This window comes from Ambystoma mexicanum, chromosome 2q, assembly GCF_040938575.1.
Source record: "Ambystoma mexicanum isolate Mex_15411 chromosome 2q, UKY_AmexF1_1, whole genome shotgun sequence".
Taxonomy (NCBI): Eukaryota; Metazoa; Chordata; class Amphibia; order Caudata; family Ambystomatidae; genus Ambystoma; species Ambystoma mexicanum.
In genome coordinates this window covers 1,367,804,513-1,367,830,141 of record NC_090924.1, presented here as the reverse complement: position 1 = coordinate 1,367,830,141, position 25,629 = coordinate 1,367,804,513, and the positions used below count along the sequence as shown (strand labels likewise).

The 25,629-nt window shown below is 43.2% G+C and overlaps 1 protein-coding gene across 2 annotated transcripts in view; it reads right to left on the bottom strand.

Annotated features, from left to right (window-relative positions):
* Positions 1-25,629, bottom strand: part of TOP2B (DNA topoisomerase II beta) — a 934,132-nt gene that overhangs the window by 205,852 nt on the left and 702,651 nt on the right. The window lies entirely within an intron of this gene.

Below are 25,629 nucleotides of genomic sequence, written 5' to 3'. Positions count from 1 at the left end.
ACCAAGACGACACAAGATGGTCCCATAGAATACACAATGGAGCTTTTCACACTGCTGACTACGCCTAAAGTAATGCACTTGTCTGTATGAAACCACCCCAAAGTATTATTGTCAATTTACTCTCAACACAATTTCACAGGTATGTTTAAATATGATAATGTGTCTTAATTGTTTCTACAAGTAAAACTTTCCAATCTTCTAAACATTGGTAAAGTGAATAGCCAGATCCACGATATTCGAAAACCAGGTAGTTGTTTCCAAGTTGATTCCTGATGGCAATAAAGTACCCCACTAGAAGAGATCAAGACCAGGAGGAAACTAGCAGGAGGCCGTTCCAGGAAGACTAAGAGGTTAGCACAAGAGTCAAGTGTAGGATGGAGCCAGAGATGAAGTCAAGGTCCAAGGATCCATAGGCGACAACCCTTATGTTGGTGGAATGAACGACAGGTTCACTCAGTACGGTCAAATCAGAAATCAATTTTTGTTTTTCTTTGTGCCATCTTTGGAAGTCCTTTAGACTTTCTGCTGTTTTATTTAGTGTTCTGACTTATTTTTTTTCAACAGTGAGACTTTCTTTTAAGTCTCACTGAAGACTTGTTAGGACAGTTTTTCTGAAGTCCTAGCTTAGTAAAACCATTCAACTGAAACAGTACAAGACTCCACTCTTACAATAAGGCTTTACCACCTCAGTATATGGTAGCGCAGACAGAGTAGCCAGGCTTATTTAGGAGGGAGAAAGGGCGGTAGGCAAGTACACTGAACCTGTAGTATACAAATTATTCAATAGAAACACTGACAAACAGAAGTATTATACAAAATAAAGGTTTAATATAAATACAAATAGGCCAAGGTAAGTCTTGGGGTAAGTACTGGTCAAAGAGTCAAACACATTTATAAAAACACAACACAATGTTTAAAGTTACACAGACCAACGCATAAACCTTCTTCACAATACCTAACAGTTTTCTGGGGAAGTCGGACCTTATCCTACAGATTTAGTAAACCAGTCCAGGACGTCTCCTGAGAGGCCAGCTGTTAGTAGACGGGAGAGCAGGATGGAGTGGTCAACTGTGACGAATGCAGCTGACCGATCCATCAGTCTCAAGGCCCCAACTTCACCCTGGTCCACCAACATGGTCAGATCATCGACAAGATCCTCTCAGTGCCTGCCCCAGAAACACCAGACTCAAAGGGGTCAAAGAATTTAGACATATCCAGAAAAGCAGAGAGCAGCAGTGCAACTAAAGATTCAAGAAGTTTCATGAAAAAAGGGAGAAGTGAAATAGGCCGAAAATTTGCCAGCACCAAAGGATCCACAAGTGTTTCTTCGGAAGGGGCATAACCATCGCCTGCTTCAATTCATCTGGAATCGAGCCTGTGAGACAAGACACTTTCACCATTTCAGGGACCCAGGGGATTATGTTAGGCATAATTTCTTTAACAATGGTCAAAGGAATAGGGTACAAAGGAGCTGACAACTTTAGTCGGTCTTAGAACAGTAATCACAAAGCCTTAAGGTAAGAAAATACCACAGCCAACCCAGTACCTTAGCACGGAAGAGAGGTGTAGCAAGACGACTTCAGGATGTGCAGCCAAAAAGCCAGTCGTTGAATTCCTTTATCATGAAGACAGGACACTGGAAGGCCTTTTGGAGCAGGGATCACGCAGAAGGTTCTGGGCAAGAGGTTCTTTGCATGGTTTACTCAGCACAGAAGAAGAAGTTGCAGAAGGGGAGACTTCAGGATCTGCAGCCAAAAATTCCAGTAGCTGAATTCCTCGTCATGAAGAATGAAGACAGGACACTGGAAGGGCTTCTGTAGCAGGGATCAACAGGGAAGGCTCAAGACAAGAGTTTCTTCGCGGCTGGATTGCGGCTCTATGGTTTTTGGGCTCTTTTCGGGAGCCAGAAGACAGAATATCTCAGATTGGATTCTCGTGGTTTGTAAGGTCTTTTTCGGACTTGTTTCATGTCTCTGGAGGTCCAGCAAGATGCCACCCAAGTTTCAGCTCGACTCGGAAGACCATTTACCACACAATGGCTTGTGGTCCTGGGGTATTGTAGCCCTGCAAGGTCAGAGCACGACATGGGGTGGCTCAAAATACAGGTCTTCTTGAGTCTAGATGATCTCACCAGGCTTTGGGTGGGGGTCGTCATTTTATGAGCTTCCATGCCAATTGGAAGGAAGGGTATCAGCAGGCTCTGGTTGCACAGCAGGCTCTCCGGTCACTGGAAATTGCTACAACCATCGTTTCTTCCTCTTCAGTTTCAGGTTTCAGCTCCAGTGCTCATCTTGTCAGCAGCTTCCAGGTTTGGAGATTTTATCAGGAACTACAGCACAACATCTGCATTGTCCTCCCTGCATTTTACAGCAAGGGGCGGTCTGGCGGTCCAATCTGGACAGCTAGCCCACCCTCCCACCCCAAACCCCACTGCGAGTTTGTGCCTTTGCGGCAAGGTGAAAGTGATAGGGAGAATTCTCATTTCGGTGTTAATTTCCTTCTACCTTAGAGAAACCCAGCTTTTTTGCTGGACGTTGGGACCTTTCATTTTTATCCTGGCGAGAGTAAGACCTTTTTCCCCACTCTCTTATGTATTTATATCTGACTTAGACTGTTCCTTTTGGTTTTGGAGTCTGACAAACTCCATAGGCATCACCTTTTTGTATTGTGACACAGCACCCTCAGTGCAGTGTCACAGAGAATTCCTTTGGATTTCTCAAAAGTTTAAATACCTTCACTTGGTAAACTACTGTTTCCAAGAGTAATAAAGTGAAATTGACTTTACTTAACTTTTTCTCTTTGTGGACCCAGCACACACAATCCTATATGGAGTGCTCAGGGGTTACTTAGTATCCTTTTTGTATACCTTCTCATGTAACATTTGTACAGTGGTTTAATTTTCCTACCATTGTATTATTATTATGCGTTTGATTATTATAATGATTATGTACCATATTATTGTGCGTTTTTACCGCAGGCTGGATCCTCAGCTGCAGTATTGCAGCCGTGGGTGCACATTTTGTCAAAATTGCCCCGGTCTTCTTTTTTGCATTTTCTTGTTTGTAAGGTCCCTCTTGAGATTTACAGATTTGGTCTCTTTGTTCGTTTTGTCTTTGGCGGGATTCACTGGTGAAGGCCAGCTCTGGCTCCAGCGTGTCTGGCAGGGCAGGAAGCGAGGGAGGTTCCCGAAACTCCCTGTGCTTAGTCTCCTTGGTTACAGGAATGCACCCAAAAGGTGATTGGCTGGCTGTCCATGGAGTACAGATAGCCTGGTCTGTGAGTGACAGCTAGGCTGCGAATGAATGGAAGAAACTTGCATAAAAGGCAAGGTAGTTTGCAAGGAAGGTAGAGTGGACCACTGGACGAAGGAACCGAAGAAGAAACTGGAAGAGAAGCTTGCTGCCCCCTCCTGGACCGTTGGTTTGCCCGGTGAAGCCCTGCTGCAGCGCTGAAGCTCTAAATTTCGAATCGACTAGAGAAGCCCGGAAAGGAAGACTTCTTCCCTTAGGTTGGTGGGACCAACTGACCCCAAGACAAACTTGACTGGAACCCCTCTCCCTAATGGCTGTACTTCTTGGCTGCTGCTGGAACAGAATGCCAGGGGACAGGAACACCGGGAACGAGTACATCGCCTTTAAGCCAGACCTGTACGCCAGGAAGATCCCAAGGACTCCCTCGAAGCATGAAGACTTAAGCCTGAGCCACCTCAAGGGAGTGCTGGACCCCAAAAGCAAGGGAAGCCCACATGGTGTCCAAGAACCGCTGTGTTGCCATTTGCGAGTAGCTGAAACCGCAAAGTGCCGCTGATGTGGAGTGTGCCCATTGCTGCTTCCGACCTTCAAACCTTAGTGCAGGAGTCCCTAGACGTCCTCCCTCTTGTCCCAACGACTGAGGCCCAGGAACAACAGATCTGCAGGACTACAACAGGAACATAAATCAACAGGACCCTTCTTCAAATCTAAGTTGCGTACTATCTACCTAGGGGTACTTGCCTCTTGTTGTGTGTAGCTTGATTGCTCTCACTCGAGACTTGCATTTGCTGCCCTTTGCAGAGTTGCTTGCATCTTTGCTCCTTCACAAGCATCCCAGCGTGTGGCCCAACAATGATTCTTTTTCTACAAACTCTCCATAACATTGTGCAAGACTTTTGTGCTATCTTCAATAAGTGCCTCAGCTCACCTAGACTTTGTTCAATTGACATTGGCTGTTCTGGCTCCCTGCAGACTGTTGTGACCCTTTGATTTTGTGTTCATCTGTCCCTCCAAAATGTTACTTGTATAGATGGGAAAGGGTTACCCTATACTTCATTGGGGGATTGTAAAGTACTTACCTGTTCAGAGAAGCTTGTTAACCATTGTTTCCTTCCCTAACCTTTTCCTTTTTCCATAGCTCCAGTGATAGATCAATGTCCACGGTGTCCTAGCAATTGAAGTCACCTCAGGCCGTAGGAAGTGTCTGTGTGACATCCGAAAAGGGTATCTACTTACTTAACTGAAACAGAAGGAGTGTATTTTTTAAGTGTATTTTATTGTTGCATATTCACCATTCTAAAGAAGGCTTATTTTAAAACGGACTGTTAAATTAATAAATAATAATTTTAATAAGAAACCTTGCGTATAAGTGTTATTTGAACACTGGTCACTGTGGATTTCTATGTTGCACCTCTACAGCTCACATTGACCCCTCTTGAGATAAGCTTGGCTGCTCAGTCATCCTAACAACTTGTGTAGTGCAGGCCTATTGAAAAGTTTTGGTTACCTATTGCCAAGAGGACAGGGCTGATGTAGTCTCCAACAGGGTTACTACATACAATCTTGCCCAACACTGGTGGCAGACGGTGAAGATCTGTGTAGAGTTGCTACATTGAGTATTTTGCTTTGCTTGCGTACAACTAAACCCCCAAAAGACTAAGCTCCATCAGAAAGTAAAAAGCAATTGTAACATGCCAAATATGGATAACCTCTGGTAAGAAGCCCTGATCATTCTTTCAGTAGCTCAACTGAAGGACATGTGTAAAGTCAGGAATCTTACTGTGAAGGGAAAGAAAAATAAGTGGATTACAAGGTTGTTGAATCACCAAAGTTTGGGTAGTAGGTCTGCAACACCTACTCACCCAAGAAATGTGAAAAATGGTGAGGATGACCGTATAGGGTCAGGGGAAGAAGAAGAGTCTCAGGATGAGGGTCTAACTCTGCCACAACCTGCCTTGTTAACCCAACCTATTTCCACTGGGACCCCACAAGATTCAACATTGAGCCCAGAATTTGTTTCTCTTGAGATGAAGAGAATTGAGCTAGAAACCAAGAAGTTAGATGCCCAAAGAGAAGCCAAACATCAAGACATCAGAATCAGGGAAATGGAAACGCAGCATGCACTGGATATGAACAGATTGTCTATGGAATCTGCTTCCCTCCCAGAGTCCTCTAGGTCTTCCAGTCCCAAGGCCTCGCCTGCCCAAAGAAGCAGTGATATGATATGATAGTTTATTTATATAGCGCCTATACACAATGTGTTTCAAAGCACTTCAGGGAGGGAGGGGAACAAAGGAAAAAACAGTTACATTCAGCAAAAGTCCTTGAAACAGTACAGAATGTGAAAATAACTATCATAATAGGCCTGTCGACATTTCTGATAGTGCAAGTGCATAGAACAAGTAAGGCAAGAGGTAATGGATAGAAGGAGAACAAAGCAAGCAGTAACATTACTATGTCTGACGACAATTTACAAAGTGCAGGTGGTAACAAGAGGAGGGGTGGGAGGGGGGGCAAGGGTACGGAGGGGGAAGGAGAACAAGGCACGCTACTGAGCAAAAATGTCGGTGACAAATTTGAAAAGTAGGGGAGGGGGGAGGAAGAGAACAAGGGGGGGTGGTGGGGGGACAGACAAGCTGCTATCAAGAGTCACGGAACAGATGATAGGAGTAAGTGCTAGGCGGGGGAAGTCTGAGAGGAGGGAGAAAGAAGGGGGGAGTAGGAAGGTGGTAGAAGAGGATGGAAGTGAGGAGGTGGGAAGGGAAGGAGGCACGAAGGGGGGAACGCAGAGCAAAGAGGGTGGAGCAAGCAGGGAGAGGGCGCAGAGACTCACGGAGGGGCAGGGGGGGGCACACAGGCACTCACGGAGGGTCAGGGGGCACACAGGCACTCACGGAGGGTCAGGGGGGCACACAGGCACTCACGGAGGGTCAGGGGGGCACACAGGCACTCACGGAGGGTCAGGGGGGCACACAGGCACTCAGGGGGGTCAGGGGGGCACACAGGCACTCACAGAGGGTCTGGGGGCAAACAGGCGGCACTCACAGAGGGTCAGGGAGGGCACACAGGCACTCACAGCGGGGCAGGGGGGCACACAGGCACTCACAGCGGGGCAGGGGGGCACACAGGCACTCACGGAGGGGCAGGATGTATGATGTGAAACTTGATATATTGGATTGGTTGGAAACTTTTGAATATAGCCATGCGATTCAGGGTCTCAAAGGGAATGATTTAATTCCCTGGCTTTCGTCTAGGCTCCCCCAGGATGCAAGTGAAGCTATCAGGGAAGTGAGTGAGCATGTGAGACAAGAGTATGGAAATTTGAAGCTGGCATTAATAGCCCGATTTAGGAGAACTCCTTCCCAGTACCTTAAGAGGTTTAGGACCCTAAAAAAGACTGATGGTACCCCTTAGGCTACCTGGGCGTGTGAATGTTTGAAAAAATTAGATGGTTGGGTTAAGGGTTACAGAGTGAACACCTTTGAAGGAATAAGAAATCTATTTTTGTTGGAATCTATTTTTGATGCCTGCTCTACTGAGCAGAGACAACACTTGGCTGACTCAAAAGAGATTGATCCCAAAAAGTTAGCAAAGGCTGCAGACTTGTGGGTGGCCAACAGGACCACGCACAATGACTCTGGGGCCACTCATAAGAAGGATGAGGGGGAAACAGCACAAGAAAGAGGGAACAGAGAATTATAATCCCAACCATCCAAAAGAGGGCCACAAACATAAAAAGGTTAAGTTACATGGGAAACCTGGTCAGTCTAGTGAAACCTCTGGTGCTAAATGAGAGGGAGATCAGCAGATACTACCATTCCAGAGAACATTTGGTAAATGTTATGCATGTGGGTCAACCGACCATGAGAAAGCGGTCCCAGATGTAAGGGTAAAGCTTCAGGGGTCCACACTGCCCCCTTAGCCTTCATTCCTGATGGAGAAGTTCATAGGGCAAGTGGTAACTCAACTATTGGCTGAAGATCACATTAGAGTCTCAGCCAGTGTTTCTTTAGTGTCCCTAGGTCTGTGGGAACAACAGAATGTCGATGTGTACAACTCCATTCCAGATAACATAACACAAAAGAATATTACAAGAACAGTGTACTTGTGAATGGCCAGGAGACCCCTCCCATTAGAGACACTCGGGCAAGCATTACAGTGGTTGATGAAAGCTTTTTCAAACCCGAGGATGTGGCTAAGGTACCCAAAGGTCCCACTAAACTTGCAGGAGGCCCAATCTAAATGGTTCCATACTACCAGCTCTCATCCAGTGCAACAATATGACTAAGAATATATGTCAGTGTACAAAGTGAGGTGCCTTGGAGAGTCATGTTGGGGGATGACCTAAAGACTCTTGGGAGTTGTATCAAGCAACCCCAGGCCTCCCAGCAAAAGAAAGCAGGAGCAAACAAGATTGGCCAGAGAGGCAACGTTGGATGACTCTGTGGGAGGTTACAAAAGTACCTATAACCCCCCCCCCCCCCCCCCCAGTCCACAGGAAGGACACACTTTAATTCCAGGTCAAAGAAAGAGACAAAGGGGAAACCCAAAGTCTGAGGAAGAAAGAAAGGTATACTACCTAAACATGTTCTAAGGACAAGGACTTCCCAGAGAGGACAGTCCCAGGTCACCCTAGTGACACCTTCCCCAGCTGAGGCTGAGTAGGAGGACCAACCAGAGAATGGTGAAACAGCTACTGGTGAAACAGAGCTGGAAGAAGCCCTTCCCTATGTTGGAGATCTGTATCCTAAAAACCATCCTGAATTGCAAACTTTACTTGCAGAAGGTGGACCGTAAAGGGCAGACTTCAGCAGAGGTCAAAGAGTATCTTACTGTTCAAGGTCTTTGCCAACAGGCAGCTTCCCAGCTGGAAGGCCGAGAGCCAGGGAAGCATAGGCTTTACTGGGAGGATGGCCTCCTCTACAGTCAACCTATTGAGTCTACGCCAGGAGACTACAGAAAACGTGTATTGCCACCGGCGGTGAGCCCCCAGTTTCTACAGTTAGCCCACGAGATCCCTCTGGCTGGTTATTAGGTACGATTGACATAGAAAGGGTAAATCCTCCTGACCTGGGTCAACCCCAGAACAATTTTCTTTACTAGTGGGATATTTTTCCTTAAAATCTTTGAGAGTGGGAACCTTTTTCCACACCCACAGGATCTTGCTCTTTTTATGGGTGTCATTTTTTTGAGTCTCCACAGTGTCTCTTTATAGTTCTCCTCTTTAACAACTTACTGGCAGTAAGTGCACGTTGTTGCTAGGTTGCCCTAAGTGTTCCCCTTTTAACTTTCTTTTGCTAACCTTGAGAGAACTACAGTTCCCAAGGGTAGAAAGGATTTTAAGACCCCTTTTACATTTTATTTAGTGAAACCAGCTCACCCCAACTTATGTAGAGTACTGGGGAGATGCAATGTATCCCCTTTCACACTAAAACAAAATTCTGTTACAGGGACAAGCTTACCTTCAATGGCTGGTGACAGTGATCCCCTGTATTAATTTGGTGCACCTTTACTGCGGGCTGTGTTCATAGCTGCAGTAAAGGCACCTAGGAGTGCTCATTTTACCAAAATGGCCTCAGTCTTCTTTTTTCACCATTTTACTGTTTCTTGTACTTTCCCTGACATCCAGGGTGTGAATTTCCTTTTTGGGAGTCCCCTGGACTCACCACCCAGGCTCCAGTCTGTCTGTGAAGGCAGAAAGTGAGGGAGGAGTCAAACTCCATTGCCCTTTGTCTTCCCCCTGGATTGAATGGGGACACATCCCAGTGGGGGGCTGGATGTCCTGATTGGACAACCAGACAGCGCCTTGTTGTAAAATGCAGGGAGAGAATGCAAAAGTTGTGCTGTAGTTCCTGTTAAATACTGCGCACCTGGAAGCTGAAGACAAGTCGATCAATGGAACTGAAACAGAAGAGGATGCTGAAGGAAAAGTGGTGGAGACGATTACCAGTGACCGGAGAGCCTGCTGTGTAACCTGAGCGTTCTGTAGCCCTTCCTTCCAATTGACCTGGGGACTTCGAAAACAGCAACCCAGTGCCTTGTGCGACCCACTGGACTCAAGACGACCTACATTTTGAGCCATCCCACGTGTTGCTGCGACCTTGTGTGGCTGCAATACCCCAATACCTTGGAACCTCGAGCCACTGTGCGGTGCGCGGTCTTCCGAATTCCATATCTTGCTGATACTTCGTGGGCATCCTGGTGGATTTCCAGAGACACAAATCGAGTCCTAAAAGTCCCCTCAACAGAGTGCTTGACCTTTGTAACAACGAGAATTCAACTGTGATGTTCTGTCTTCTGCTGTGCTCCTTGCAAAGCGGCCAAATCCACAGAACTGCATTCAACCACAAGGAAAACCTTGCCTAGAGCCTTCTCCATTGATCCCTGCTGAAAAGTCCCTTGCAAGGTCCTGTTTTCAGTCACCACGACAAGCAATCCACTGACCAGGTTTTTGGCTGCAGATCCTCAAGATGTCGTGCTGCAATATCTTCTTCAATGCTGAGGTACTGTGTTGGTTTGGGTATGTACTTACCTTAAGTCTCTTGGGATTTCTGAATAGCTGTGGGGTATTTTTTGAGATTGGTGGGTCTCTCGTACAGTGCACCCAGTCCCACTGCTACAATCCTGCTAGGGTGTCTTCTGCGAAGTCCCTGGACCCTCTTCTAACCCTAGAAGAGAAGTACTCACCAATGTGCCCAGTCTTCCTAAGGAACTCTGACATTTTCTACTTAAGAACCTATTCTGACACTCACTAGTCCCCAGTGACCTCCCTTCAGCCACTGAGAACACTCATGCTCCAGGAACCAGGGAAAGACTTTTAAGGGATTGAGCCTTTTGCCTAGAAAAGAACACAAATGTTTAAAAACGACTTACTTGTAAAGAGTTGGTTGGTAACTAACTCTAAGAGTGAAAAGTTCTTACTTATCTTGGATGTGAGATGCACTATTCTCAAATGTATGGTCAACATATTTCTTTCCTTAGAAATATGTTTTGCCATTCTAATAGAAAGTAGATGTTAAGGTAAATTACCCTCCTGTAAGTTGGTTGTATCTCTTCCCAAAAGTAATGCGTTGGTTTCACCAGATTACTCCTACAGGATAATTGTATCAGTGTCCTCCAACTGCTGGTATCACCAGATTAGTCCAGATTAGCCATTCTAATAGGAAGTAGATGTTAAGGTAAATTACCCTAGTGTAATTTGGTGGTACCTCTTCCCAAAAGTAATTGATTGATTGATATTTTATTTCTAAGGCGCTCGTACACAAGTGTTTCAGAGCACGAAAAGGCAAGGGAGGGGAACAGGGGAGAACAAAACAGCGATCTTACTAGGCCCAGTGACATTGAGAACAAGCAAGTGCATGGAAGAGGGGGGAGGGTAAAAGTGCATGGAAGGGGGGAGAGGTGGAAAGTGCGAAGCAGAGGAGAAACAGATAAATAACAATAAATAATTAATAAAGGCAACAAACAGTGGTAATGCAGCCAGCAATTTGCAAGTGCTAGGTTTAAGGCAGCAGACAGTGTAGGTCCGATAAGTGCAGGAAGAAAAAGGGGGGGCTGTATGGGTACAGATACAGACCCCAGTGCAAGGGGTATCCCGGAGGCAATGCGTTGGTTTCACCAGATTATTCCTACAGGATAATTGTAGCAGTGTCCTCCAACTACTGGTATCACCAGATTAGTCCTGTTAAAACAATTGTATGAGTGTCCTCCCAACTGGGTCTTGCTTCCCCCGACGTGCTGCTAGCCTGTCCAGAATATGCCTGTATTAGGTTGTTGCCTACCTAGAATAACTGAGTCATTCAGTGAAGTGTAACATTAAGGTTTGCTTTCCCTGTGCTGTTGTAGACAGACTCACAGAGATTCTTTGGTTCTGTCACTCAAAAATCATACATAAGGTACTTGTATAGCTGGGAAAGATCTACCCTGGACTCCATTGCGAGGTTAAAAAAAGGTATATGGGTTTTACTTACCTTGAGTTAGCTCTGTGCCATCCCAAAAATAAGTTACAAGAGTTACTGCTTATCCCAATCTGTGTTTCACTGATCTCAAAAGCACCTGTGATTGAATATTACATCCTTAGGTTTTACACACCTATTATAACTTATCACAAAAGTAGTTATAGGTTTTTATGTACCTGGAATAAGTGTTCTACTATTAACAAATGGTATATTGTCCAGTTGACTGATTGTGATTTGTACTGTGAGTCACTGTACAACTGGTAGGGCCTACTGCCCTTGCATTACTAAATGCAATTGTGAAAGTAACAATTGGTTTTTACTCCCCAGGAATAGGTGTGACCTATACTGAATGTGTATGAAAAGGTTTGACTGCCCTAGAACTACTTGTCCTAACACTGTTGGCATGTGCTGGGATAAATGTGGATTGCATTACATTAATTATTGAAATACTTTGAATCCAAAGGAAACCATCCAGTAGGTTTGGTTTAGCCAAAGTAAAGTGTACTTACTGTATTTAACACAAGAACCAACACCATGGCCTGATTTAGGCCCGAGGACTACTCTTATTTTTTATTTATTTGTTTTGGCTTTCCAAAGAAAACCTTTACAAAAGTTTACAAAATATACAAATCCTATACATTACAAAAATAAAAATGACATTTCCTTACTATTAATTTAAATCTCTCAATTTCTTCAACCCACGCTTATTTAGCTACTTCACATGATTACCTTGTTTTAAGAAGCACAAGTTTACATTAAAACGACAAAACAAACAGGCAAATACATTTGATAGTAAAATCATTCTAAAACCATTAGACCACAAACACTTGATAAAAATCGCACTTTAAAAGAGACCGATCTTCCATGTAACATATCCCACCAAATTACTTCCGGAAGCTCTCTCTCCGTATGGCACATGAATCTTCCAAAGTACTCTAAACGATTTATACGGAGCGTTTCACATTCAAGTAGTAGGCGTCTTATTGTTTCCTTTACAGTTGTGCTGTTACAGAAGCGGAAAGGGACATGCCCCCTGTTAGGCAGAATTGCATGCAGTACCCTCTGGGACCACCACATACAATTAGGACTACAGGTGTAAGCAAAACCAACCTTTGGTATAAGTCTGTACTACACAGTTTGTGGTAGCAAGCTGTGCAGCCAGGCTTATCTTAAGAGGGAATGTGAGCAGTACAAGAATGTTACACAGAGGTCTTACAATCACAGTGGTTCAAGTAGACACTTACACTCGAGGTTTCTTGGTAAAACACTTATTAATTTATTACACAATCATTTAGAAAACATACACTAGAAGGAGGCAACTTAATATTATACACAAACACTTCAGTACTGAACCAATAAGTTTGAGTAAATTAGGCTTCCCTGAAATAGGAGCAAAATGGCATTTCAGTTACTTTAAATGGGATTAAAAGGCACAAGTTAGTAGAAAAGATCGCAAATACTTTCTTAGGCAGTGCAAATAGTTTAAGTTCAGTTTAAGTTAAGCCGGTCAAGTGGCACAGCGAGTAGAGCGCCCGCTTTGACACCCGTGCAGAGCCTGTTAACGCAGGTTCGAATCCCGTCGGGGCCAAACTCAGCCTTTCATCCTTCCGAGGTCGATAAATGAGCACCACACACCGTGGGTAATAATAAGCAGCGCTCAGATACCTGAGGGTTTGTAGCGCTATATAAAAGCCTAATTATTATTATTAGAGGATCAGATTCAGTTCACTAGGCCTAGGCCAAAGTGGACTAGTGTCTTGGATAGAAAAGAGAAGTTATTGTAGTAAACGGTAAAGTCTTTGCAAAAGTTCTCAGAAGTAGTTTGTAAGAAAAAGAAACATATGTTGGGTCACAAGCTGATTAAGCCTGCAAGTTGGGAAAGTTCCACGAACTTTCCCCACGAGAGACAAGTTCTCTCAAACGGGTTGGCACAGTACATATGAAGAACAAGATGCAGCTGAAGACTTTGGTTCCTGGCAGTTCCTGCAGATCTTACTGTTCCTGAGCCTCAGTCGTGGGGACAAGATGCAGGACGTTGGCGTGACTCCTACACTGCACAGGATCGTCGGAAAACGCTGACAAAATGGAGTCACTTCAGTTCGAGTAGCTGTAGTCAAGCACACAAGCTGGTGTCCCTCCCCCTGGTTAAACCTAACCAGCTCCGAGAATTGTATCCAGGTGGCTTACGAGTTGATTGGTCCCACCAACTCAAAGGAAGAAGTCGTCCTTGAAGGGACTTCTCTGTCGAGATGAACTTGGTAATTCGGACCTGCAGCAGGGATTCACCGGGCAAACCAGCAGTCCAGGAGTTGCAACAGCCGTCCTCTTCCAGCGCTTCTTAGGCTCTTTTGTTCCAGTGGTCGACTCTACTTTCCAGTCCAAGAGACTCACCTTTTAAACAGTTTTCTCCCTTTCATTCCGGCCTTGCCGGACAGTCAGCCAGCCAATCACGCCAGAGTGCATTTTGGTCTCCTAGGAGACTAAGCACAGGGAGTTTCGGGCACCTCCCTCACTTTCTGCCCACCCCAGACACTCAGACGCAGTCTTCAGTCCTGAAGCCCGCCAAAGGCATAGAAACAAAGGGACCAAACCTGGTTTGGCACGCGGAGACAAACTTTAGAAGTACCTTTCCTAAAAGAAACGGTGAAAAAAGAAGACCGGGACCGGTTTAAACAAAGGGGCTGAAGGCGCCATCTTGAAAAACATGGCTCTCGCAATTTTTAGCTACCAGTGTTCGCGGTCGGGAAAAATCATGGTAGTTTGTTGCAAAACCGCTGCCACAACCATTTCGATAGGAAAGGGTAGGATTTGACTGCTACATTTAGTATTTAGACACAGGGGATACTAGGTAACCCCTCCAGCACTCTATTGTAAGTTAGTGTGTGCTGGGTCTAGGAATTTGGAAAGACGAGTAAACTCAATTTCACTTTACATTCTCTGGCGAACAGTAGTTCATCCCAGAGAAGGTATTTAAACCTTTTTGAAAGTCTAAAAGACATCCTTGGGTCACTGCACTGAGGGTGCTGTATAACACACATGAAAAGATGATGCCTATGGAGTTATCTAAAACTCCATAATCAAAGAACAAAAGAGTAAAACACACATCAAAATACTTGAAAGAGTGGTAAAAAAAAAAAAAGGGTCACTCTTTCCAGGTAAAAAAATGAAGTCCTTAAAATCCAGCAAATTTGCTTGGGGTCTCTAAGGTGAAGTGAATTCACATATTTATGAGAATTCTCACTAACACCCCTCCTCCCGTGTGATCGCTAATTTCAAGAACTTCCCCAGTTGGCAATACATTAAAACGGAATCGCATAATGTTATTCCTCCATTTCCCATCAGGAAATCTAGTAAGCTGTGGTTCCAATAAACCCACAGTCCAATTTGATACCAAATGTTCATATAACGAGGATGACATTACTTTCAAATTGGTTTCTGCCCAGTGCGAGTATCTTAAAAGACATTTTGCTTTCATAGGGTTCGAAATAAGTTCAATATCGACTCCAATTCTATCGAGTAATAGTCAGGAATTTTCATACATAGATATTAAAAACTGAGATTTTGTTTTCCCAGAATCGCATATAGATTGTTACCTGATGCAATAATCAACTTTCTAAAAAGTGCTATTTGTTTCCATTCAACAATACTATGGAGGGATTGTAGACCCAATTCATACCCAATGGCAGATATGGGAATACATTTAGGAAGACAATATAATAGACTTCTCCAGATTTTTGCTTCCATCCTGCTAAAACCTTATTGAGTACATATTGGAAACAACTCAAGGCCATAACTCAATTTAGGAATAGCTTTTAAATAGTAGAAACAAAGCAAGGGTTGCATAGAATATCTACAGTACATTCTTTTCAGTCTTTTCATTTGAGAAGTCAATGAAACCGTACGGTCTTCCAATACATTCCAGAAGGCACCTTTTTAGATTTGTAAACACAGGATAGCCTAAGTACTTAAATGAACTTCTAATTGCCAATTTATGATTATTTAAATACCAACTGCATCTAGTAGCTTTTCTGTTAGTTCCCAAGATTAGGATCATAGATTTCTTCTCATTTATACTCAGACCATTCCTGTCAATATAATCATTACAATTATTTATCATATACTGTAGACCTATCTGGGTTTTATCCATTAATAGGAAATCATCTGCACAGGCACACCAATTTAACTTCACACCCTCAATTAGAGGAGAGATAAATGATGCTTGGTCTAGCGGAATCCCTGCATCAGATATGAAAAGATTGAATAGGATAGGACCAAAAATACAGCCTTGCCGTAGGCCGTTCATTATTCTTATTGGGACCAAGAGTTTGCCTTCATCATTCAAGTGAACCTTGATCTGAGATCCCTCGTGTAAGTGAATTAATATAGATAAGATGTGCCTAGGCATTCCTAGTACCATAATAATACTCTATCTACCCGGTTGAATGCTTGTGACAGATCACTAGTAGCCAAGTATATAGGTGAGGCATTTTTTTCCGAGGTCTTTTCTTATAATAGCGAAAACAGCAATCCTCCCAGTTCAGTTCCCATTCTCTTCCTAAATCCAAATAAATGCTTATATTGGAATATTTCTCTTCTGACCATTCATCCACAAGATTTAATACTAAACCAGCGAAAATCTTCCGAGTCAGTGTCCATTATCACTATGGGCTGGTAATTTTTAGGATCACTTCTATCTCCCTTTTTGTATTCTGGTATTACATATGATATTCTCCAGGAAGTAGGTATTTCTTTAGTAGAAATGATATCAGAGAACATATAAAGAGCATTGGCCCACATATCAGGGTTTCCTCCAAGAATGACATTGGCTAGGCCGTTTGGCTCAGAAGCTCTTAATGGATTTGATTTAGAAATTTGGGTCATTATTTCCGCCTCAGTGAAATGACATATCCAATCATATTCATTTATTTCTGGTATTATAGCATGTTTAGCTGCATAAATAGTTCAAAAATGACCCACCCATACATCTTCGGACATGCTATTAACTTGGGACGCCATTTGGTGTGATCCAATAACATTTATTAGTTTCCAAAGGTTTTTTGCCGACCCATCTTTGAGTGCACACAGCATAGCCTTGTTGTCGGCTTGTAACATTTTACCCCGATGTGATTTTAGTCCAATTTTTCCATTTTAACTTTTTTTTGCTAATTCTAATGGACTTCTCTTCCCATATGATAGGAAGATTAATTCTGCAAATCTATTTATTTATTACGCAAATTCTTGTGAGTTTTAACAGAACTATCAAAAACATGTACATGGGGAATAGATGTCGCCCCCTTCTTTGATTTAATTGATCTAGTGATAGTTCTCTCTACATAAGTAGTGAATTTTGAACAACTAAATAGCCGACGTCTTTCTTCAAGTTGTAGCTGTTGGCAATCTGCATTCAAAACCACATTTAGTTTTTCCACATTTCTCGCATGCCATGTAATTCTATTTTTTTATATATTTACTTTAAGATTTTCCTTATAATAATTCCTCACTGTTGCTTCGATCCCGAGGTTTATTATAATTTGTAAAAATCTATGATCACTATAAATTGAGTATAAGATTTACATACTTCAAATAGTTTTTCTGACAGAAAGATGTGATCCATTATTGATTTCTGAATCCAATTCGACCACGTAGCTGGATCCTTGTTACTCCAACATAGGATTTTCACGTAAAAGGCCACAATTCATAAAGAAAGTGTACCACATGTGACCCTGAAGAGCTTTCCACGTAGAACCAGGCGGACCCCCTTTGATAGAATATCCTTTCTTTCCCCTAACGATTGACAGAATATCAAGTTCGGATTCCAGGTCAAATTATCCACTAAAGGAATTTGGGCATTGAGATCACCGGCCACTATAACATGAAGGCCTTTATATTTAATAGTCATATCCGAAAAAAGAGAATTAATCTTCTTAACTGTAAATGAAAGGTTGTTCAGGGGGTTCCAGTAAATATTTACAACCAGTATATATGTTTTTACCTGGTCAGATGTTATTTCTACTATCATTGCCAATACCCCTGTTATCAATGAGATCGATTCCAGAATTTTTAAACCATCACCCGATCTTACTGCTGTAGTAAGGCTAACAGAAGGGCGACCCCTAATATATTTGTTTTGCTAGTTGAAACCTGGAGTCAAAGCCATCAATGTGGAATTTGTGAGTCATCCATGACTCTTGAATACATATTATATTATTTGTTGTTAGTTTACCCACACAATTCTTCTAAGGATGTTAAATGAGAGAAACCCCTAGAATTCCAGAATTCCAAGAGACCAAATAAATATATGTGTTAGTTCTAAAAGTCAGGCTCTAGATCTTTAAGTTGGACAATTGATTCCCTTAGGGATAGTGCCAAGCACGTCCAAGATTGGACGTCATAACATTTTGGAGGATTCCAGTTATTTTGCATGGGGGCACTTTCGTTCAAATACTCTCAATACTCTCCACCAGTCTCTGATTGAGCATATAGTTGTTTTGCAAGAATCTGGTTATACAATGGCTCCCTTTCATTCCGGTCTTCCATTTTGTTTTCACACAATGGAAATCCCTGATTATGTGTTTTCAAAACAAGATTAAAATCTTTAACATCATAATCCAATCTATTTAACTCCATCAGTTCTTTGATAACCAGGTCATGAATAATGCAAGAATGGAAAACAATGCTTACAAAATCATAACGTTCTGGATGTTTAAAATCCACTGGTTTCAGGTCTGCAGAAGACCAGAGTCTCAGATTCGGAATTTCTTTGAATAGTGATAGCACACATCTTCTATGCAAAGATCGTGGGCCTCTGTAGTCAAATAAGAAGAATAGGAAGATACCTGGACTATCAGTAAATATTAGTTTACACCACCAAATTTTGTTTAGATCCTCCATTCGCGGTATACTTGTTGGTTTCGCTGATGAGTCGGCAGGAATAATCTGCGCCAATTGATCTTTATACAGGGCTTTTTCACTTTTTTTTATACATTCAAAGATTTCACCTGTTTCTGAGACTCCATTATCACAGGAACCGTAGAAATTTGGGTTACAGTACCAGTAGACTTAGCAGTAGAAGTTACATTTTCGTAAACCACTTTCCAAATGCACAGATGTTGGATATTGTAATAAAGTTTGCTCAATTGTGCTCTTAATAAGAGACACCAGGGTAGTGTGATCAATAGCAGAGTTTACTTCAAATGTATCTTTCTCGAGTTATTCTCAATTAATTGAGGTCCTATTTCTAGCTCTTGGACCTTAACATAGGTGCAGACATTATTTTATTTTGACTTATTTGTTCATTAAATAACTCTAAAAATGTATTTGGGCCAATTTGCTGCTAATTTTGGGGGACTATTATTGATTTAGCTCCTTCTGTATCCGCCTTCATAATATTTATTTGTGTCTGCCTTTCAGGAGTGTTTTTTTTTATAAACACACATTCTCCATCTGATAAATTCTTTGATATCCCCTAAATAGATTGAGGTGCATTTATCTTAGCTGTCAATTTATCATCAGAGTGCAAGTTCTTTACTGGAGGATTAGATAATGATTTAGAGAGTAATACTTGGTTGCGAGGGGTTTTAAGAAATAACTGATCCGTTTCTTTACTTTCTACCACTCGGTTAACCTTTGTACCCTTACGTTTCATTTCTTCTGACAGAGTGTTTGCAACCAAGTTACCCTCTTGCATTCTCTGGATACAAAACACCACCAGCCGCTCGTTTCATACCACCAGCAGGACAAGCAATCTTTTCCCCTTCTGCCATTTCATGCTTAATTTTAATGGTATTGTCAAAGTTGAAAGTTTCATTAGATTTTTATTATTCTTTTTGTTTTTATGATTTATTTGAGAGCTATTTAAGGGCTTCAAGATTACCTTAGTATCCTCTGTTAGCCTTATACCTAAAAGGGATTTAGATTCTTCATCTAACAGATGAAGATCTTTCAACACATCACTTGATTGATTTTTCAATTTTTTCTCTTGCCTGATCTGATTTTTTTGTTGAGTTCTTATTTTGTTTTGCTCTGCGTTTCTCAGCTCGCATGGCCGAGCGTTTTTCTTTGCGAGTAAGTACCACAACTGGAGTTTCATACTAATAAGTCACCCCCTCCTCTTCATCAATACTATTCTGAGTGCCTGCCCTATCTACTTCTGTCTCCATATCTATTATGTTAGTCAGAGCTGACGGTCTATCTAATATTACTGTATCCTCTTGTGAAGTGGAATTACTAGTTAAATCCTCACTTTGTAAATATTGCAGGGACTTAATTGCATCCATCAGATTGTATAAAGCCATTGTCAGATCTTCAATTTTTCCCCAGAATTAAATGCTACTTCTTTCACTAAATCTCTCTACTGAGACTCCTCCCCCCACCACATTATCCAAACTATTTTGTACTGGGCGAGAGTCAGCGTGTGATACATGGCAAGAGGGAGCGTGTAGTAACTTTTTCTGCTGAAATTCTTCCATGATTTCCCCAGATAAATTGCTTCGGACTGCAGTATCAGCATGAGTCAAATTTGTTATTTGTGGAGAAACTAATCTGTAAATCTGAGTAGATTTTTCATACATAGTACCCCGTTTCTTTTGATCTATTACCAGAGTGGCTATCGCATCACAAGTAAACATGACGCCCTCTATTATTTAGCAACTAGTTCTGCCAAAAGTAATTTTCATTGCCCTTATATCCAAGTGTGTTAGGTCGTGCCCCTTGTCCAGCAGATTTAATATGCGAGAGATTACAGGAAAAGCATGCTCATCATCCAGATTAACCTCAGCTGTAGTAGGTGAGAAGCCAGTTCCCCCAGGTTGTAGTACCCATTATCCAATTCCTTGGGCCCTCTTATTTTTTCATATTCCAAGTCCATTTGTCTGCCCAATTCGGAAATCCCTGTTTTGGACATTGGTCCATATTGGGTTCTGACAGTCCGATAGGGTTTTATAGGAGGTAACGAGATTGATGAAGATATTTTAGCAGACAAGTGAGGTAAAAGGTTATCAACACCAGGATTGTTAAACATGAAAACATTTTCAATTTCGGTCCTCCTTTGTGTTACTGGAGTGGAATGGCTTAGGGAAAGGCACATAAGCCTACCCAATTCTGTCTCTATGACTGGGGCAATAATAGAACAGTCCGAGATCTCATTATCAAACTGTTGATATAAAGCACCATCCACTGAGGAGTCCTGGGTACTTGTATCTTCTTTCATTAACGTGCGGCTAATAGGAGTATCCTGAATCACATAATTTACTTCCTTTAATATAAACGTTTGAGGAAGAATTGCGCCAAGATATTTTGAGGGAGCTACATTTGAGACTTTTATCTCAGTGTTTCCTATATCGGTCTGTGGTTCAGGACTGCAATGTATTTGAACAACCGCCTCAGATCCCATATATGGGGTACCCTCAATTAAGTTTTCTTGTACACAGGGGGCCTCCAAATCCGCTGGCTCATGATTATCCATATTCATATTTACAGATGTACCCGTTAGCTTTCTACCACTTCTAAGGCCGTTGACCATTTTTTTTTCAGAAAGACTCAGAACAATGAATATGAAATAACCTTGTGGAACACTAAGGTCAACACGTAAGAATATCAGAGTCAGTTTGTCACTACAAAGAGGATAGTTAGGATATATAGACCCACAGTCCATTTACAAAATACCCTACCACTCACCTCTCCACCTCACCGCCTAACAGCCTAACAGCCCAACAGCACACTTCAAAGCACTTCCGGATGCGCACGCACCGCGCTATATGTGGTGCTGCTGGGAACTGCAGAGGCGTGATAGAGGTGGCGCAGGGCGGAGCAAGGCACGTAGAGGCTATCAGAGAGGAAAAAAGGGGCTAAGGTACCAGTAAACAGCGCGTTGTCAAGGCGTAACAAACCTTAACCAAGCACTAAACCAAGTACAAGAGTATAGTTCCCGCAAGTTCAAAACAAATATTTACTGGGTATTGTAGTTGGCAGGCCTTGAAAAAAGTTTCACCGTATTCCTGGATACCGAGTTGTACAACTTCAGCTTGTCCTTACAGCTCCTTCAACGTATCCATACAACAGGCGGCAGTCAAAACGAGCAGAACTCCGGACAGCCCAACAGCACACTTCCGGATGCGAATAGCTACTCTTATGCTACAATGAAAAATGAGTTTACAATGTGTAACGATAAGGGCCTCATTTGCAAAGGAAGTAAGCTTGACTTATTACAAAGGTTATGGGACCACATGTAATCTTTTTGGCCCGACACCACGAGGTGAGCAATTTCCAATATTTAGCGTCCCTGAGGGGGACCATCAGTAATCCTTGTGTGTTTTTCGGGCTCCGTGTCCTGGTGTGCCCCGCTGCATCCTCCCTCCAACCCAGCTCCCACTTCCTGATTTCTCCTTCCCTCCCGCATCCCGCCCCGCCCACTCTCCCCTGATTGGTGAATTCTTTGGGCCTTGCAGCCCTAGGCCCAGGCTCCTGCTCGCGCTTGCCATTTGGCCCGACACCACGAGGTGAGCAATTAGCAATATTTAGCGTCCATGAGGGGGACTATCAGTAATCCTTGTGTGTTTTTCGGGCTCCGTGCCCTTGTGTGCCCCGCTGCATCTTCCCTCCAACGCGGCTCCCACTTCCTGATTTCCCCTTGCCTCCCGCCTCCCGCTATGAATGGTCCTCTTGATCGTGTTACCAAGCCATTACTGACCTCACAGGACAGCCCTCTGCCCATTCAGCCCTTCGGCTAAGGGCCCTAAGGCCAAGGGCAGCTCCAACAGAGGCAGCTCCAGAAAGTATCTGCAGGTGTCTGCAGGGTAAGCCGTCAACCATCAACTACAAGGACCAGTAAGGTAGGAGTGGCCTGGTCTAGGGGAGAGCTTCAACTCCGCCCAACCCTAATCACTTAGCAAACTAGCGTCAAAACATTGTGATTATTCCCCATTACCCCTCTCCCAACCACACCCTCAAGGAAGACGAATCAAACTATGTAATACGGTACCCAACAGACCTACTGGCTATGGACCAATCTCAAACTATACAGGTCTCTCAAATTTAGCAGGGGTTCTGTGTCCAAATTGCATTGTGTGCCATTTAGATAGCATTGATAGGCCTCTCTCCCACTATACAGAACTCTCAAATTTAGCAGGAGTTCTGTGTACAAATTGCATTGTGTGCCATATAGAGAGCATTGATAGGCCTCTCTCCCACTATATAGGTCTCTCAAATTTAGCAGGGGTTCTGTGTCCAAATTGCATTGTGTGCCATTTAGATAGCATTGATAGGCCTCTCTCCCACTATACAGGACCCTCAAATCTAGCAGGGGTTCCAAATTGCATTGTGTGCCATTTAGATTGCATTAATAGGCCTCTATACAGGTCTCTCAAATCTAACAGGGGGGCCGTGTCCAAATTGCGATGTATGTCATTTAGATTACATTGATAGGCTCTCCGACTATACAGGCCTCTCAAACTTCGCTGACCAACTCACTCTAAAGTGAGACAGAACCCACCAGTGTATTACTGTGGAGCGACACTCCGATTCGGGGCCCACACCTCATATGGGATAAGTCGTAGCTGCGCCCCTCAAACTCACTCTTCAACTAGTAGATATCCTTCTTAAACACACATAGCTAGCTCACCGCAGTGAACCCCGTTCAGGGAGATAAACACCAAAGAGACCCACCGGTAACCTCCAACTATTTAACCCTTAACACCACCCTACCCCTCCCAAGACAGTGACCGAAAGAGTCGGCAACATCACCCAGAAATGCCACCTACAGACAGAGCCCAAGCTGGTAGCAGACAAGCCTCCACACCCAGTACTACACCACAAGACAACCAGACCAAAGCAGAACCAACTGGACATCAGAAAAAAAAAGGAGGAATAAATAATTCACAATCTTACAATGCTGCGCAAAAGACCCATCCCTAGGGAAAGAAAAAGAAGAAAGAACAAAGACTCTGGAACAACAACAAACAACCACAACTACAGAACACACCCCCACAGACAGGAACAAAAATCCAACCAACACTGAGAGAAGAGACAAATCCCTCTACCCAACTCCATACCTCGCTGACGACTGGCCACCAGAGCAAACCAGCCCAATGCCAGAAGCAGCAACATCAAACAACCCAACAAACACACGTAGAAGAAGGATGAACAACACTAGAAACAACAAACACGACCGATGCGATAACACCTTACATCATCAAGCAAGAGGAACTTCCAATCGACAACCACAACTCCTGGAAGACGAACCCGATGAAATAAAAAACCCAAGACAGAACCTAGAAGAACTCTTCGAAGATGTTGACACCGCGAAACATACACCTCAACAAGAGATCAACCAAGAAGGAAACCTCAAAACCGATCAGAAGACCTCAACAAAAAAGTCCAAACTAAATACCTCCAAACTCCACTGAAATCTAATAAACGCAAGATCCATGTCAAAACACTCAGAGATCTTCGACCTACTTGATGACAACGGCATTGACATCTGGTTCATCACAGAAACATGGCTGGACAACAACTACAAAATCACACTCCAAAGCTGCCTTCCAAACGACTTCAAATGCCTTCAAATAAACAGGAAAAACAAAAAAGGAGGAGGCATCGCAATAGCATTCAAAGGACAACTGAAAATAAAAACAGACGAACCGCCAAACATCCTCAACTGCGAAACTATGGTAATGCACCTAACAGAGAGCACGAAAACCAACATCACATTACTCCTGGTGTACGGACTACCGACATATGATGCAATCTTCGTCGACAACTTCTTTTTAGAAGCCATCACCAACCTAGCCCTCAACTATGAACACCTAATCATCCTGGGGGACTTCAACATCTGAATACGCCAACTCCCAAAACTCACTGATTGAACAACTCACTACCATGAAACTACGATAACTAGTCTAAGGGGCAACACACTCGGCAGGACAGATCCCTCAACGCAATTTTCTCCATGGAAAAAATCACCACGGCATCACCAATACAAATTCTGTGGAGCGACCACCTCATCATCCCATTCGTGATCACTATGCCTACTCAAGTCTGCATCCAACCTCCGAAAATCACAACCACCCCAAAAAGAAACTGGAAACACGTCAAAGAAAGCAACCTATTCGAACAACTGGAGCTAACCAAAACCTCAACTATAAACTAGAGCTAGCTGACCTAGACGGGAAAGCGGAGCTCATACACAAATGGATTGCAGATACAATTGATAAGATTTCCCCAGAAAACCATTCGCCCCATCAAAAAAAAGAGCAATGGCAAAATGGTTCACCCCACTATTGAGCAACATGAAAAAGGAAAACAAAAAGATGGAACTAGAATGGAGGAAAGAATACAACCCAGACACAAAAAAAAAACGGTTCCAGAAACAAACCTGCGCATACAAGAAGGAAATTCAAAAGGCGAAGAGAAGGCATTATGATGAAAGAATCACCAATGCCACCAACAGACAAAAAGAAATGTACATCATTAAAGAGATGAGAAACACACAAGGCTGCGATAACACCCCTGCCCCCTCAGGGAAACTATGCAACGACCTGGCAGACTACTTCAAGAAAATAATTTATAACATCCAACAAACCATAAAGAAGATACCAACCGACCACAACGTACAACAACCGAAAGAACCAAACACAGAACCACAGCACAAACTCAAAAACTTTCCTGAAAGATCAGCAGAAGCATCCGCAATGCTGGTAAAACACAGCAAGAAAGCTGGATCACCCATGGATTCCTGTCCCCCGGACATCTACAAATCAATCCTTGCAGAAGGAACGCCAGCAGAATATTACAGAAACATTCTAAATCTATCACTAGCAATAGGTACGGTACCGAGGACCTTCAAATCAGCATGCATCAAACCACTTCTGAAAAACACAAGTGGCGACGTAGAAGACCTCTCCAACTACAGGCCGATCGCAAACATCCCCTACCCGGCAAAACCCCTTGAAACCTACGTATATAAATGAACCCAAGAACACGTAGAAAAACACCACCTGCTAGACCAATCTCAAGTCGGTTTCAGACTCGCAAGAGGAACGGAAACAGCACTACTATCCATCTGGGACGACTAAAAACCAACGCAGACTCGAACACAACCTCAGCCCTTATTCTGCTCGACCTCTCTGCAGCCTTCGACACAGTTAGCCATGACTCCCCAACCAAAAGACTAGAAGACATAGGCATAACAGAGACACAGCACTACACTGGACTAAATCATTCCTAACAGACAGGACAGAAACCGTATGGATTAAACCCTTCAAATCCACTCCACGAGTTAACGACTGTAGAGTGCCACAAGGATCCTCACTATCACCGCTGTACTTCAACATCTACCAGACTCCAGTCATCAGAATCTTCAAAAAATACAACATTACATGCTACAACTACGCAGATGATACTCAAATCATCTACAAAATCAAAGA